Raw genomic sequence first — 15,590 nt, forward strand, 5'->3', positions numbered from 1 at the left:
TTTTAGGCATAATTAGTTCATGCATATACATAGGATTTTAATATTTTTCCGAGAAATTATAAGTTATTTAAATAGAGTTTAGAGGGTGAAAAACATTATTTCTTAGAATCAAATATTTATTATTTCTAATAGTTAAGTGTTGTTGAGTAGGCGAGGAGTTTAAATCTGGATATTTTTTTTGGAAATAAATTTTGTTCAATTATTTCCTTAAGTGTGGAAATATTTTCCTACCCATTAGCCTTTTCACCATTGGAAACTACTGTTCAATCTGTTAGGATTTGAAGGGCTGTTTTTGATTTTGTTAACGTGGAGCAGATTGTGACTATTTCATTGTCTATTAATTCTCATTAATCCATATTTCACTCACAGAATTCTTGGAATTTTTCTCTTGAACTACATTATTTTTTGTCCGGATACTCTCTGCTAAAATTTCTTGCAAGTTGCATAAACCGTTTCTAAATTCACTAATGGCAAGACATGGTTTTTATCCTCTTGATATCCGAAGCGAGATGGTTCACAAAGAGGATGTTGCCCTTGTTGAGACAACACCAACAAAAAAGACTCCAGCTCTAGAACTAGAGATTGTTCATGTTGATGAAATCCTCGGAAAAGCAAAAGACACTCCAGACAACACGGACTATGATTTGGACAAGGAATTTAGTACAAAGTTCTATACCGAAAAGGCTCTTGCCCAATGGTCAGTATAAGCAAATCGTGAGTTTATTGAGGAGAAGAATGTGGACATTGATGCCTTTCGAAGGCACAATCTAGTGAATTTTCTCAAACTTCGAGGGGTATTTTCTACTGTGTCTACAGTGCTACCATACTGTCGAAAGCCGGTTCTTAAGTTTTATACCAATCTCTCATCTGGAGTAGGTGATGAGAGGTTCGGCAAATTTGGGAGGGTGTTTTTAAGCAACAAGTTGTACGACTTTAATCATGTAGTCATAAACTCCTACTACAGTACTCCTGGTGATGTAGATGATGGACCTCATGCAGATATTCACGAGGTCACTTCAGTGTTAACAGGAGGTTTGAACAGACAGTTTCTAAGACTCCCGGGTCTCTTTTTGAAAGCAAATCTAACATCTTTCTATTTTGTGCTTCACAAGGTTGCTATACGCAATTGAACTCCTACATCCAATTCCACTGTGGTGACAAAACCACAGACCCTTACTTTATTTTCCATTGGGACTCATACTCTCAATTTTGGCAAACTGGTTTTTAAGACCATGCCCCAATTTGCTGAAGGAGAATTCCAAGCTTCAAAACTCCCTTCCCTTCATTGATTTATGGAATTCTTGAATCTCAAGGATTTGTCAAAAACATTGATGAGCAGTCCTCAGATGTCAAAAAGCTAATAAGAATTGTCCCTGCTCTACTAATGGAAACTGGAAGATAGACCTACCTTGGTCTGCCTCCGGTGTGGTAGCTGATGTTTCCAACACGAAACAAGCTTCTCACAACACTGCATCCTCCATTGATTATGTCATGATCTCTGCAACCGCCATCCAAGCTCGGCTTGATCATGTTGTGGCCAAAATCATTCAAACTAAGATTGATCTGGTTTATTGTGAATATATTGTTGTTGATTATGGACTGATGCTGGTATTGGCTGTCCATTCTGGAAAAAAAAGGGAGAAGATCAAATTGTTAGTGCACAAACTGATGAAGCTAGACCATCAAAAATAAAATATGATAGTGCTGAAGAAGAAGAAGCTGCAGAAGCTATGGACACTGAATGTGTTTGGGCGGAGGACCACCTTGTCCAGAGATAAGTGCATTTTGGGTTTCCAGGAACAAAATGGTCATTTTGCACTCGGGGTGATTTTTTAGTCCTGGCAGTGCCCCGATCACAAATTTAACATGTTTTTAAATGTTTATGCATCATGATTATGATTTTTATGAAATTATGAAAACACGTTGCATGCTTGATTTTGAAGAAAATTTACGTATATGCATGATCTTGATAAGTGATGAAAATGATGATGTTTTTGAAAGATGGGAGTTGGTTGTGACTGACGATATATGTATATGATGATATGATTGGAGATATCGTGAGGGAAAAGGCCCCAGATGGAGCCCGTTTACCGGGAGAAGGCCCTAGAGGGAGCCCGATGATCGTATTTTCATTGACATGATATGATAGGCCAAGGCTCAGTTAATGGGTGTGAGTGTCACTGATGTCCCCGCCGCCCGATACCGTGGTTTACGTAGATGGATCCATCGAATAGAGCTGATATGATAGAGCTGATACGAAAGTCACAACCAATTAACTGAATTCAATTAAAGTAAATGTATAAGTATATGATGATACGATGAGCTGTTTTGACATGCATGCTTTTACGGTATGGTTACATTTACGCTTTTAAGTTCATGAAACATATTTTATTACAACACCTTTCAGTGTTGCCTGTTATGTATATGTATTTGCTATTAACGTTACAGGTGTGTTGAGTCTTTAGATTTACTAGGTGTAAATGATGCAGGTGAGCATTTTGATCAGGAAACTGGAGGTGATGATAACTGAACGGGCGGAGCTGGTGGCGCACGCTAACCCGAGGACCTTGTATTCTTCCAAAAGAATATGATTTTATTGGAACACGTTTAACAGTTTTTTTAAATGGTGGATGATTTTATTTTGTTGAGGGTTGATATAGGTGGATTTTACGTGTTTTTTTCATATTATGTGATAGCTCATTGTGTTACACGTATCGTTTAGATTGCATGCATTTTTGTGATATTTTGGCATATATTATGTTTTCTTGTTGCTCATGAGTCTCGTGGTGAAAATACAGGAAATTCGTGAATAAACCGAAGAAAATGGATCAATTTGCGAGAGAACTCCGCCCAGGCCAACACTTTGGTCCGCCCGGGCGCCTGCAAGGTGAAGAAATTAGAAGATTTGTGAAATTCATCCGCCCGGGCGGAAACTTATGTCCGCCCGGGCGCGCGATGGAAAAAATAATACAGGATTTGCCCAAGCCATCCACCCGGGCGGAAACTTATAACCGTCCGAGCGCAGTTGAATTTTTGGAAAAATTCTTGACCGATTTCTTTCCTTATTTCTGGATATAGAAGATATGGAAGGGGATATTGGACGATTTTGAAGGGTATTCAGACACTATTGAGCAGGCTGAAAAGGAGAAGAAGAGAGAAAAGTTTGGAGCAATTTCTTGGAGTTGAAGATTCGAAGATTTCCGGGCACCGTTCTTCGCCGATCTCGTCTCGTCTAGTATTTCTTATCCATAATTTATCGTTTAAACATTGTGTTGTTTATTTTTTACTATGAATTCGAGTAACTAATTCACAATATTTATTGAGATTTAAGGGGATCCTACCCCGAACTTTGATTTGATTAATTCAGATGTTGATATTGATTTATTCTTGATTATACTACTGTCTTTCATGACATTTATTAAAGTGTAGCTAACTTTAATAATAATCTTATATTGCGAGTGAGTTCGAGAGAATAGCTTGTGATAGGAACGAGTAGCATAGTCCGTGGATCTACAATTTACATAGACATATGAAATTGGATACGCGCCGATAGTCATAGTCCGGTAGGGCGAAATTTAGGTGATTTCATAGATCGATATGCGATTCACTCTTGATGATTCACTCTTGATAAATAATTAAGACATTTAATTACTTCACTGAGTAGAATTAGTTTTGTATAGCTCGAGAGGACGTGTTCAATTGAATAGGAAATCCTGTCGGAAGCATAGATCACTATCGCATGAATTAAGTAAATAACGAGGGGTAGGTGAACTGAGATTCCCAACAAGTTCATTTCTCATTGAAATTTAATTAATTGATTTAGATTCTATATCTCATTATTTAATTTTTGAATTTGATCTTTAAGTTTTTATTTAATTTTAGTAGTCATAAACAACCATTCAAATTTCGTTGCTAAAGATTTGATAACTGGAAATAATAATTGTAAAACACAGTCTCCAGTGGAACGATACTCGTACTCTCGTACATCATACTATTACTTGACATCGTGCAGTTGCGATTAATTTTCGAGCATACAAAACCATATTTTTAATTGAGGATTCCACGGTGCAAGTTTAGCTCGATCAAGTTTTTGACGCCGTTGCCGGGTACTGTTAATTCACAATTTTATTTTTAGTTATTTTCTTTAGCATAGTTTTATTTTTCTTGAGCTAACACTCCGTATTCTATTCCAGATATCTTTTCCAGTGCATGCCAAAGTCACTCGACGTGGAGCTTGAGCAGTTTGACCCTGAAATTGAAAGAACTTTCCGCATAAGAAGACATCAGCAGAGACTGAAGGAACTGATGGAGAGGCACGAGCACGAGCATGAGGAGAAACACCATGAAGATAGACATGTTGACATACCACGCCGCATTCCGATGCTAGAGTATGCCCAGCCTTCTTTGGATGGTGCACGCCCCAGCATTGTGAGGCCTATTGTGTGGGCAAACCCCTTCGAAATCAAGCCAGGTATAATTCAGATGATTCAAAATACAGTCCAGTTTAGAGGATCTGCAGTAGATGACCCAAAAACGCACATCGCGAATTTTCTTGAAATTTGCGTTACGTTCAAATTTAATGGAGTTTCTGATGATGCTGTTAGGTTGCGTGTATTTCCTTTCTCCTTACGTGACAAAGCTAAAGCATGATTATATTGTTTGCCTGTAGGTTCGATCACCACATGGGAGGACATGGCGAAGGCATTCTCATTAAATACTTTCATCCATCTATGACCATGAAGTTGCAGGCAGATATCACCACATTTTCTCAATTCGATCAAGAGTCTTTATATGAGGCATGGGAGCGTTTCAAAGATCTATTATGAAGATGTCCTCATCACGAACTGCCACTTGGGTTAGTCGTTTAAACCTTTTACTATGTCTTGATTACTCCTAATCGTACTATGATAGATACTGCTGCTTGTGGAAACCTCTTGAGAAAAACTGCTGAGGAAGGGTATGAGTTATTGGAGGAGATGGCTGCTACCAGCTATCATCCTCAATCTAAAAGGAACAACAAGCGGAGAAGTGCAGGAGTTCACCAGGTAACTGACCTTTCTTCTATTACTGCACAACTTGATGTCTTGAACATGAAATTAGATGGTTTGAATATGGGTGGCACGGCTATGCATCTTCAAGAGATATTCTGTGATAAGTTTGGAGGTGAACACTTTGTGAAGGACTGTCAAAATGGCAATCCCTTCTATGTGCAAGAAGAGGCACCAGTGAATAAAGTGGGAGTCCAAAATCGTCCAAGGAATGATCCGTATTCAAACACATATAATCCTGGATGGAGGCAACATCCCAACTTCTCATGAGATGGTCAAAACAGTCAGAATCGACCACAGGGAGGACAACCATATGAGAAACAACCGATGTACAGATCTGACCATCCTAGAGAAGAAAAGTCTAATTTGGAGCAGATGATGTATAAGTTCATCTCAGCCACCGAGACTAGACTCCAAAACCAAGATGCGTCGATAAAGGGACTAGAGAGTAAAATTGGACAGTTAGCTAAGATGATAGAAAGTAGAGAGCCGGGCACCTTGCCAAGTAACACAGAGACCAATCCAAAATATCAAGTGAAGGCCATCGAGTTGAAGAATGGAAAAATTTTAGAGTCTAGAGGGAAGGAAAAATGTCAAATACTGGATGAACAGACTGAAATATCCAAAGGTAAGTTTTTAACTCTACACCAGCACCCACTGCACAATCAAAGATTGTTGTACCTCCTCCTTTCCCTACAGCATTGAAAAAAGCAAAACTTGATGCGCAATTCGGTAAGTTTCTTGAGATATTTAAAAAATTGCATATCAATAATCTTTTTGCCGATGCTTTGATGCAAATGCCTAGTTATGCTAAATTTTTGAAGGAAATCTTAGCAAACAAGAGAAAATTGGAAGATCACATGACGGTAAATATAACTGAAAATTGCTCTGCCTTGGTGCAAAACAAATTTCCACCGAAACTAAAAGACCCTGGGAGTTTTTCTATTCCTTGCATGATTGGTGATGTTGTTTTTCATAAAGCTTATTATGATCTGGGTGCGAGCATTTATCTTATGCCTTTATCTTTATTCAGGAAACTCGGATTAGGAGAGCCTAAGCCAACCAGGATGTCCTTGCAACTGGCAGACAGATCTGTCAAATACCCGCGATGAGTCATAATGGATGTCCTGGTAAAGGTGGACAAGTTTAAATTTCTTGCAGACTTTTTAGTACTTGACATGGAGGAAGACATGGAGATGCCCTTGATTTTGGGGAGACCATTCCTTGCTACTGGCAAGGCCCTGATTGATGTTCAAGAAGGGAAGTTGAGATTGAGAGTGGGCGAGGAAGATATTACTTTTGACATCTTTAATGCTCTTAAGCACAAATTGCACATTGATAATTGTTTTAGAATTGATGTTGTGGATTCACTTGTGTGTAATTTTATGCAGGATGCCATGAAAGACCCATTGGAAGCCACCCCTCACAACTGAATTGAAGGAGGAGGACTTGGACGAAGAAAAGGCTGAAATAGTGGCATATTTTAATGCCCACTATCCATGGAGAAAGCCAATGAGGATGAGACTAGAACATTTAGGAGAGCGAGGAGATTTGACCCCCCCAAAGTCAAGCATCGAAGAACCACCGACACTTGAGCTCAAATCATTGCCTATGCACCTAAATTACGTATACCTAGGTGAGAATAACACTTTTCCTGTCATTATTTCTGCTACTTTGCCAGATGCTATGGAGAAAAAATTGTTGCAAGTTCTCAAAGAGCACAGAATGGCATTTGCCTGAAAGGTGGCAAACATCAAGGGAATAAGTTCATCAATCTGCATGCACAAAATCTTGATGGAAGAAAAGTATTCACCCCTCGTGCAACCTCAAAGACGACTCAATCTAAAAATGCAAGAGGTAGTGAAAGCGGAGACTATCAAGCTTTTTGATGCAGGTATTATCTATCCCATTTCAGATAGTGCATGGGTAAGTCCTGTTCAGTGTGTGCCTAAGAAATGTGGGATTACTGTGATCACTAATGAATAGAATGAACTTATTCCCACGAGGACTATTACGGGGTGGAGAGTGTGTATGGACTATAGGAAGTTGAATGATGCCACCCGTAAGGACCACTTTCCCCTTCCTTTTATTGATAAGATGTTGGAGAGACTAGCGGGGCATGAGTTTTACTGGTTTTTAGATGGGTATTTGGGGTTTAATCAAATCACTATTGCACCTGAGGACCAAGAGAAAACCACTTTCACTTGCCCTTATGGAACTTTTGCTTTCCGCCGTATGCCTTTTGGTCTTTGTAATGCCCCTGCTACATTTCAGCGCTGCATCACTGATATATTCCTCGATATGATTGAAAACTTCCTTGAAATATTTATGGATGACTTTTCTCTTTGGTGCAACGTTTGATGAGTGTTTACAGAATTGAGGTCCATGTTGATGAGATGTGAGGAGACAAATTTGGTGCTGAATTGGGAAAAGTGCCATTTTATGGTACAAGAAGGCATAGTATTGGGGCACAAGATATCATAGCATGGAATAGAGGTGGATAAGGCAAAAGTACAAGTTATCAAGAACTTACCACCTCTGACATTCATAAAGGGAGTTAGAAGTTTTCTAGGCCACAACGTTTTTTATTGGCGTTTTATTAAGGATTTTTCAAAAATTGTCAAACCTCTATCTTCTTTACTTATGAAAGATATGCCTTTTGATTTTGATTCTGACTGTCTGCAGGCATAAGAGGATTTAAAGGAGGTGACGGCTCCTGTTTTTGTGGCACCGGATTGGGACCTACCCTTCGAGGTCATGTGCGATGCCAGTGATACTGCGGTGGGGGTGTGCTTGGCCAGTGGCAAAACAAGGTATTTCATACAATTTACTACGCAAGTAAGACCCTAGATGAGGCCCAATTGAATTATGCAACAATTGTAAAGGAATTACTTGCAGTAGTATTTGCGCTTAACAAATTTCATTCATATCTTGTTTTGACCAAAGTCATTGTTTACACAGACCACTCTGCACTTAAATATTTACTTGCTAAGAGAGATGAAAAGCCACGCCTACTTCGGTGGATTTTATTGTTACAAGAATTTGATTTAGAAATAAAAGATAAGAAGGGTGTTGAGAATGTGGTAGCAGATCACTTGTCTAGATTAGAATGTATTAGTAATGACTGTGTCAATCATGCCATTAATGATTGGTTTCCTGATGAGCTGCTATTTGAGGTGAAACATTGTCCTTGGTATGCAAATTTTGCTAACTTTCTTGTCACAGGCACACCACCACCAAATACATCGTTTCACCAGCGAAAGAAATTATTCTCTGACGTCAAACATTATTTTTGGGAGGAACCATTTTTGTTTAAGATTTGTTCAAATTCCATGATAAGAAGGTGTGTTGCAGAGGAAGAGTTTGGTCAAATTCTCAACCATTGCCATGACCTTGAGGTAGATGGTCATTTTGGACCAACAAGGACGGCATCTAAGGTACTTGAATGTGGCTTTTATTGCCCAACCTTCTTTAAAGATGCTCGTTCTTATTTGCTAGCCTGTGATAAATGCCAGCGGACAGGTAACATCTCTAACCGTCATGAAATGCCATTAAATAATATCATTGATTGTGAGGTTTTTGATGTGTGTGGGATAGACTTCATTGGACCATTTCCCGGTTCGTTCACGAAAAAATATATTTTGGTTGCGATTGATTATGTGTCTAAGTGGGTAGAGGAAGAAGCATATGCCATTAATGATGCTCAAGTGGTCCTGAAATTTTTAAAGAAAAATTTTTTAACAGTTTTGGAACCCCACGTGCAATCATTAGTGATGGTGGCACCCATTTTTGCAACAAACTATTTGAAAAACTTTTGAGCAAATAAGCGGTCACACATAAGATCTCTACCCCCTATCACCCCCAGACGAGTGGTCAAGTGGAAGTGTCTAACCGAGAGATCAAGCGGATTTTGGAAAAAGTGGTAGGTTTCAGTCGAAAAGATCGGTCTGTGAGATTAGATGATGCTCTTTGGGCATATAGGACTGATTTTAAAACACCTATAGGCACTACACCATATAGGTTACTGTTTGGTAAAGCATGTCATTTACCTGTAAAGTTAGAGCATCGGGCATACTCGGCAACAAAAGCACTAACTTTACTGATGCAGGCGAACGACGTCTACTTCAATTGGATCAGTTGAAAGAATTCCGAAATCTGGCATATGATCTCGCATTATCATACAAAGAGAAGACATAGAGAGCTCATGACAGGCGAATCATCGAAAGAGAATTTAAGGAGGGCGAAAATGTCCTACTCTACAACTCCCAGTTGTGACTTGTTTCCCGGAAAATTGAAGTCACGATGGTCTGGTCAATTCGTGATTTCTAAAGTATACCCATCGGGAGCCGTAGAACTGCAAGATGGAAAGGATGGGACATTTACGGTCAATGCCCAACGACTGAAGAGCTACAAGGGTGGCTTAATTGAGCCACAACTTGGGATCACCCGGTTCCAAGACAATCCGAACTGAAACTGATCGACAGTCCAGCTCTCGACTATAAATTGAGAACTACCTCTTTTCCCTACTTCATTCGATTTTACTATTTTCTTTATTATTTATTCTACTTATTTGAAAAAAAAATTTGGGGACAGCGCACGAGGTCCGCCTGGGCGGAAACTTATGTTCGCCCGGGCGCGGCCCTTTTACAAAAAACTTAATAAAAAGCCATGAAGCATCCGCCCAGGCGCGCCCTTTTTACAAAAAAAAAAAATTAATTCAAAGCCGCAAGCCATCCGCCCGGGCGGATGCTTATATCCGCTCGGGCGGGTCGCAAATTTTTTTAAAAACTGCATACTCTTTTTCTCTTCCCCCATTCAAAACCTAGCCTCTTCCCTTCGATTTTCGTCTCTTCCTCTCTCAATTTCACCCAAGTAACTTGTTTTGTGCCGATTTCAGGTTAAATCTTGTGTCACCACCTTCACCAAGCACCAAGGCCGTAAATTTTCTGGCCACCACTACAATTTCCGGCCACCACTTTGTTTGTCTAACCACCACTGCAACTTTCCGTCCGCCACTGTGATTCTCCGACGCTTCCTCTCTCGGATTCTGGTGAGTCATTCTTCCGGCAACACACCTCCTACTCTAGGCTTCTTGTTCTTCACAAATCATCAACGATGCCGCCTAAAAAAGCTCGGATAAATCATGATGCTTCTTCGTCATCATCTCGTTATACCCAGTTGTTTGTGAATAATGCTGCTAAGGAACACTATGAACATGGAAAAATACATCGAGCTCCGATTCGAGAGCATGGTTTCCAGCTTGTGCAACACATTTTTATTATAAATCAAATTTCAATAGAGGATGGGGAAAATTTTGTACCCAACCGCTAGCCGCGGTGGCACCAGTAGTGCGAGAATTTTACGCCAATGCGGCTGAACTGGAGCGATAATAAAGCATTTGTAAGAGGGAAGCTGGTGGATTTTCGTTCGATAGAGATTAATAGGATGCTTGAGACACCAATTGTGGATGATTCGTTGTATATGGCATGGGCTGCAGACCCAGACTTAGACTTGATGATGCGCAGAATCTGCTATCCGGGGTCTCCGTAGAAGACACCTGGATCGTACACTTGTTTCGTCAAGAAATATTTGTTAGTCCCGGATACGATGTGGTATGCATTTTTGGCCACACGATTGATGCCAGTCGGGCACACTAGCGACTTACAGAGGGAGAGGGGAGTGTTGGTTTATGCACCGATAACCCATATGCCAATCAATGTGGGGAAAATTATTTATTCACATATCCAGCTGAGCATTCACAATCCGAATGTGGCATTATTCTTTCCCTATGTTATCACCGAGTTGTGTGCGGGCGCAGGGGTCGTTTCCTAGGATGATGATGAATGGTTGCCACCGACCAAGGCCCTTGATGGCGCCAGCTGGCTATAGAAGACCGCAGTCCGGCTGAAGGCTTTCCCTCAGTTTGGCCCTATTTGGGACAGCTTGACATTCGATCCACTGCCACAGCAGCCCCCACCACCGGCCCCACAACCTCGACGTCGCCTTCTTCAGGACTGGATTGACGAATTTGCGCATTTGCTGACCATCATTCACAGTGGCAGGCTGTGAGTCAGACATATCAGACCGCTATTGATGCCATGTTGCGTCTGTCCCTGAGCCACAGTGGTATTGACCCGGTCATTATGCCACAACATATGCCAGCTTTCCCACCGCTGTTTCAGTTTCACTACGCCAATGCACCAGAGGCGGAAGCTGGCGTCATTCCCCCGGAGGAGCACGAGGAGGATGATCATTGAGAGGAGAGTCACTTCTATCCCTTCTTTTATTTCTTGCATTTCGTTTCGATCATTTTATTTATTTTTGTTGCATGATTAGGTTCTATTGCATCCATTGTGTTATGCACTATTTGTCTCTTTTACTATCGTCTGTTGAATTGGGGACACTGCTCGACTTTAGTATTGGGGGGTGGATGGGTGTTGTTTTGTGTGTTTATTTTTTTTTTTTGTGCTTTGTTTGTTTTATTCGTTGGCATTTAGTTTTAGTCGTTTTGCATTGGTGTGTATGTCAACCGACAGTGTTTGAAGTAGTACTTGTTAGCCAAGGATGATTAAGAGGTGATGAGACATGCCCTGTCTGTCGTGTACTCGCATTTCTTTAGCACATACTGTGGTAAAGACATGAAGTTATATTTAAAACGTTGAATTCTCTTTGCACGAATGTTAGAACTAGAAGCATGCATAATAAGATGGTGAAAATTTAAAACTAAAGTGGGGAACAGAGAGGTTTGAAGGTGTGAATTGAGCTTGACTATATTCTCTTGAATCGAGGTATCTATCAGCAGAGTAAAGAAAAGAAGAAAAAAAAAAGAGAAAGATGGAGATGTAAGGTGTGGGGAAGCCGAATAAAGGAATGAAATCATATTCCTGACTAAAGTTGGAGATGTAAGGTGTTGGGGAGCCGAATAAAGGAATGAAATCATATTCCTGGCTAAAAATGTAAAACACATGGATTTGAATCTGAAATGAAAGTTTCTAATATAATCTTTTTATTACTGTATTCCAATTCAGTAAAAAAAAGGGTTGCAGGTGGTTACTGAGTGTAGAGGAATAGAGGAGAGTAAGATTTACACTAACAGGCTGATTTACATCTCTGACAATGGTTGAGAATGGATCTCTCTATCATATATGATGCTAGGACTAACGACACACATATACACGTTCTGGTTTTATTTGAAACAATGTCTAGACCAAGAAAAGTGCGAAGAGTTGTGCTTTTACATTGCTCAACAAGGGAATATGTTGAGGTTCGCTGAGGCTAATTGATGACTCTGAATTTTTTCGAGCTACTTTGTGTCATGTTCTGTTTTGTGATGTCACCTGTTTTGCTCGATGGCGAGCAAAAGGTTAGTATTGAAGGGTTGATATAGGTGGATTTTACGTGTTTTTTTCATATTATGTGATAGCTCATTGTGTTACATATATCGTTTAGATTGCACGCATTTTTGTGATATTTTGGCATATATTATGTTTTCTTGTTGCTCATGTGTCTCGTGGTGAAAATGTAGGAAATTCGTGAATAAATCAAAGAAAATGGATCAATTCGCAAAAGACCTCTGCCCGGTCCAACACTTTGGTCCGCCCAAGCGCCTTCAAGGTTAATAAATTAGAAGATTTGCGAAAGTCATCCGCCCGGGAAGAAACTTATGTCAGCCCGGGCGCGCCGATTGAAAAAATAATACAGGATTTGCGCAAGCAATCCGCCCGGGCGGAAACTTATATCCGCCCGGGCGTAGTTGAATTTTTGGAAAAATTCTTACCCGATTTTTTTTCTTATTTCTGGATATGGAAGGTATGGAAGGGGATATTGGACGATTTTGAAGGGTATTCAAACACTATTGAGCAGGCTAAAAAGGGGAAGAAGAGAGAAAAGCTTGGAGCAATTGCTTGGAGTTGAAGATTCGTAGATTTTCGGGCAACGTTCTTCGCAGATCTCGTCTTGTCTAGTATTTCTTATCTAGAATTTATCGTTTAAACATTGTGTTGTTTGTTTTCTACTATGAATTCGAGTAGCTAATACACAATATTTGTTGGGATTTAAGGGGATCCTACCCCGAACTTTGATTTGATTAATTCAGATGTTGATGTTGATTTATTCTTCAGTATACTACTGTCTTTCATGACAATTATTAAAGTGTAGCTAACTTTAATAATAATCTTATATTGCGAATGAGTTCGAGAGAATAACTTGTGATACGAACGAGTAGCATAGTTCGTGGATCTACAATTTACATAGACATATGAAATTGGATACGCGCCGATAGTCATAGTCCGGTAGGGCGAAAAATAGGTGATTTCATAGATCGATATGCGATTCACTCTTGATAAATAATTAAAGACATTTAATTAATTCACTGAGTAGAATTAGTTTGTCATAGCTCGAGAGGGCGTGTTCAATTGAATAGGAAATCCTGTCGAAAGCATATATCACTATCGAATGAATTAAGTAAATAATGAAGGGTAGGTGAACTGAGATTCCCAACAAATTCATTTCTCATTGAAATTTAATTAATTGATTTAGATTCTATATCTCATTATTTAATTCTTGAATTTGATCTTTGAGTTTTTATTTAATTTAGTAGTCATAAACAGCCATTCAAATTTCGTTGCTAAAGATTTGATAACTGGAAATAATAATTTTAAAATACAGTCTCCAGTGGAACGATACTCGTACTCTCGTACATCATACTATTACTTGACATCGTGCAGTTGCGATTAATTTTCGAGCATACAAAACCATATTTTTAATTGATGATTCCACAGTGCAAGTTTAGCTCGATCAAAGGTTTTACAGGTTTTTCACATGCTGGACATTTTATATTTTTAAAACAGTAATGGTTTAGGTTGGTTGCTCTTTTCATAATTTTAATTGTAGTTATTGTATTCAGCAGTGAGGATTTTACAAATGCATGTTTCGAATTTTATGGATTTATGTAGGCATGGTTTCAGCCATTGCAAAAATAATGTTCAATATAATTTTAAAACGAGTAGACGTTTTAGTTGGTATCAGAGCAAGGGTCCTTTATAGGGTTGTGCCAACGCCAGCTTCTGCAACTCAGTCTTCAAGCCTCAAGTCTGTAAGTTTAAAGGTTTTAAATGTTTTGAAAGTTTTATTATATCTCCTGCATGTTTACATGATATACATTTTATAGTGATTTACAGTACATGTTTATCTATCGTTTTGTTTTGAGATTAAATGATTTAAAAAAAATTTTATGCATGTTACGACATGAAATGAGAAATTACTTGATTTTCATGCATGCTGGCTTTGTGGTGGAGTTGAACTTAACAAGAATTCTGCTTGTGGGCATTAGGAAAGGTTGAAAATGAATTGTCCAGATTAACTTATGACCCATAAGTAGAACATCAGTACTACTAACCAAAAATGCTGGCTTTGTGGTGGAGTTGGACTTAACAAGAATTCTGCTTTTGGGCATTAGGAAATGTTGGAAATGAATTGTCTATATTATTTTTGGTCAGTAGTACTGATGTTCTACTTATGGGTCATAAGTTAATCTGGGCGATTATGAATGCTTTTGGAGCATGTAGGTTTTCTAAGAAAATGTTGATGGTTCATAGTTACTAGTTGAGTTAATTTTGAGAATTTCATGTAAGGATTAATGATTCAAAAATTACGAGGAACTTTGGAAGTATTAAAAACGTAGAATTTATTTAGAATGCATGGTCTACCTAGTTCGATTTAAGGATTGAATTGCATGAATTGAGAATTTTAAAGACCTAATTGTGATAACCAATAATTTGGGGATCCAATTGCAAAAATAAAATTCTAAGGGTCTATTTCCTAATTTGCCTAATTTTTGAGATTAAATTCTGAGTTTCAAGAAATTTAAGGTTAATGAGGCTAAGTCGAAAATTTTATTGGGAAAAAAGGCAAAATTCGAGGAGTTGTAGGGCCAAAATTGTAATCTTCGAGAACTTTAATGACCAAATTGAAAATTCATGAAATTTTTGAGGATTAAAATCGAACTTTTAAGGAACACTTGGGTAAAATCAGTAATTTTTCGAGGTTATGGGAATTGGTTTTTGGTTTAAAAAGCTTAAAATTATTGAACTTTATGTTACGAGAAACCTATAAAATGAAATTAGGAACGCCTAGAACTTATGAGTAATTGTGAAATTTTCGAAATTAAGGACAAATTGGATAATTTTTGAGGAAATTAAGAATTAATGTGCAATTTTAAGAAATTTGGGGACTAGTTTAACAATAAGAGATAATTGAATGGTTTAAATGATAGGAATTCTCGGTGATTTAGGCTTGAAGGATATTCAAAACCTTTAGACATCTGGGTTATAATGTTATAAGGAATGGTAATCAATAACATTGTAGGATGAAACAATCTTGGGCTTGAAAATTTAAGCGTTAGTGAAATATTGTTGTGGCAAATTAAGAATTTAAAGTGATGACAATTTAAGGTAAAGTGGATCGGTTAGCTAAGTTATAAGAGTAGACACTGAGTTAGCAAATTTTTGGGAACTTAAGTTTGATATGTCATAAGTTTTAGTC

General features: G+C 38.6%; 1 non-coding gene across 1 annotated transcript; it reads right to left on the reverse strand.

Annotated features, from left to right (window-relative positions):
• Window positions 1-4,740: 4,740 nt before the first annotated feature.
• On the reverse strand, window positions 4,741-4,846 carry LOC142523495 (small nucleolar RNA R71). Its single transcript, XR_012814686.1, has one exon. It is a non-coding gene; the product is annotated as a small nucleolar RNA R71 (small nucleolar RNA).
• Between the last annotated feature and the right edge of the window lie 10,744 nt (window positions 4,847-15,590).

This window comes from Primulina tabacum, chromosome 13 (assembly GCF_025594145.1).
Source record: "Primulina tabacum isolate GXHZ01 chromosome 13, ASM2559414v2, whole genome shotgun sequence".
Lineage (NCBI taxonomy): Eukaryota > Viridiplantae > Streptophyta > Magnoliopsida > Lamiales > Gesneriaceae > Primulina > Primulina tabacum.